Source organism: Suncus etruscus, chromosome 2 (assembly GCF_024139225.1).
Source record: "Suncus etruscus isolate mSunEtr1 chromosome 2, mSunEtr1.pri.cur, whole genome shotgun sequence".
In the NCBI taxonomy this organism is placed as follows: domain Eukaryota; kingdom Metazoa; phylum Chordata; class Mammalia; order Eulipotyphla; family Soricidae; genus Suncus; species Suncus etruscus.
The window spans coordinates 141,250,689-141,253,387 of NC_064849.1; the positions used below are offsets into that span (position 1 = coordinate 141,250,689).

General features: G+C 33.7%; 1 non-coding gene across 1 annotated transcript; it reads right to left on the minus strand.

Annotated features, from left to right (window-relative positions):
* Positions 1-2,372: 2,372 nt before the first annotated feature.
* On the minus strand, positions 2,373-2,479 carry LOC126003075 (U6 spliceosomal RNA). Its single transcript, XR_007493618.1, has one exon. It is a non-coding gene; the product is annotated as a U6 spliceosomal RNA (small nuclear RNA).
* Between the last annotated feature and the right edge of the window lie 220 nt (positions 2,480-2,699).

Below are 2,699 nucleotides of genomic sequence, written 5' to 3' on the forward strand. Positions count from 1 at the left end.
ATAACATGTCAAGAGTGTAAGAAAATATATTTATTATTTTATTAAAAATTATTTTATTTATTTATTTGTTTGTTTATTTTTTGGGGGGTTTTGGGTCATACCCAGACACGCTCAGGGGTTACTCCTGGCTCTATGCTCAGAAATCGCTGCTGGTAGGCACAGGGGACCATCTGGGATGCTGGGATTCGAACCACCGTCTTCTGCATGGAAGGCAAACATCTTACCTCCATGCTATCTCTCCGGCCCCACAAAATAATTTTTAACAATTTATATATCTTATTTTTCTATGTTCTAATATTTTCTTCTTTCCACTCCAATATTTATCAAGGAGTTTTGCAATTTTAAGTATCTTAACTATAAATTTATATTTAGATATATAACTTATATATTTAGATATATAATATATTATATCTTATATTTAGATATATAATCTTTTACTTTGGAAATTACTTATCACTTACGCTTATGTGGAACTCAAATTGATTATGCTAAAGGAAGCATTTTTATTCAACCAGTATTATATTTGATTATGCTATTTTTCTATTTTATCATATTTTTGAACCATATTATTCAGAGAAGAAAAAAATTTTGGAAGGTTTTTGGGCCACACCAGGTGATGCTCAGGAGTTACTCCTTACTATGTGCTCAGAAATTGGTTCTAGCTCAGGGGACCTTATGGGGCACGAGGGATTGAACTCAGGTTAGTCCTGGGTAAGCAATGTGCAAGGCAAACAACCTACCGCTGCACTATCACTTTGGCTGCCAGAGAAGAAAGTTTTTGAAAATTTATTTAATTAATTACCAATTTACCTATTTAAACACGGTGGTTAAAAGTCTGTTCATAGTACAGTTTTTTCCCCTCAGTTTCAAAGATGTTCATGATAGTTCATAATCAGTGAGAATTTCCTGCAACCAATTTCTGCACTTTCCCTCTCACCCTTCTCCTGCCAGCCTCTAGGGCAGATATTTTTCTTCTCTCTCCCTGTATCTCTTCTTTTTTAGGATCCTTTTAGACACCATGGTTTGTAATAGTGTTGCTGAAGGGCTATTATACCTTTAACTTTATCTCCTTTTACCACACAATTTTTGTTTAGAGTGATTATTTCCAACTATCATTATCATCATGGTACTCTTCTCTGCCTTAAATGTACTCACCCATTATTTATGACAAGCTTCCTACAATGGACTGGCCTTTCTAGCCCTCCTCTGTATAGTTTCTGGATGCTATTATTATATTATCTTATTTTTTTATATCCCACAAGAGAATGCAAACATTCTATGTCTATTCCTCTCCCTCTAATTCATTTCATCCACTCAGCATATACTCTCCAAAACATTCATATATAAATAAATTTCATGACTTAATTTTTCTAACAGATGTATAATATTTCATTTTGTAGATGTATCATAATTTCTTTAGCTACTGATCTCAGGTGCTTGGGTTGTTTGAGATTCTGGTGCTATTGTGAATAGCTCTGTGATGAATATAGGAATGCAGAGTGCATTTTTGTATTGTGTGTTTGGCTTCATAGGTATATTCCTATTAGTGGTCTTTCTGGATCATATGAAAGTTCAATTTCCAGGTTTATTTTTTTTGAGGAATATTCATACTGTTTTCCAAAAAGGCTGGATCATTCTGTATTCCTACCAGTAGTGAATGAGAGTCCTTTTCTCCTCGCATCTGTGCCAGCACTGCTTGTTCCTGTACTTTGTGATATGTGCCAATCTCTGTGGTATGAGATGTTATCACATTGTTGTTTTGATTTGCATCTTCCTGATGATTAAAGATGTGGAGATTTTTTATGAGCCTTTTGATCATCTGTATCTATTTTTTGTGAAAACGTCTGTTCATATCTTTCCCCATTTTTGAATATGGTTAGATGTTTCTATCTTTTTTAAGCTCTACTAGTGACTATTTGTATATCATAGATATTAACACCTTCTATGATAGGTATTGGGTAAGTAGTTTCCTCCATTTCATGGAGAGTCTTTGTATTCTAATTACTTTTTCTTTAAAGTTCAGAAACTTCTTAGTTTAATGTAGTCCCATTTATTTTTGTTTCACTTGCTTGGTCAGTGATTTAATCCTTGAAGCTGTCTGTAGCTTCAATGTCATGGAGTGTCCTGTCTATGCTTTTGTCTATTATGTTGTGGTTTCAGGTCTAATATCAAGATATATACCTTTGTATGGTGTTTAATAGAGGTCTGAGTTCACTCTTTTGCATGCAGTTAATCAAATTTCTTAAAATAAATTGTTGAAGAGGGTTTCTTTGCACCATATTGTATTTCTTGCCCTTTATTAAAGATTAATTTATCACATACCTGATTTTGTCACAGAATATTCATGTCAGTTCCATTATCTAACATTTTTTTTAAATATGGAATGCTTCACGAATTTGCGTGTCATCCTTGCGCAGGGGCCATGCTAATCTTCTCTGTATCATTCCAATTTTAGTATATGTGCTGCCGAAGCGAGCACTATCTAACGTTTTGTCTTTATGCCAATACCATGCTGCTTTAATGATTAATGCTTTATAATATATTTTGATGTTAAGGAAAGTGATGACTCCCATCTTTTCCCCACCCCAATGATTGTTTTAGCTGTTTTTTGAGGTTTTTTGCTCCATATGAATTTCTGGAGTGTTTGATCTTTTCTTTGAAAAAATGTCCTGTGTATCTTTAAAAGAGATTGCATATTC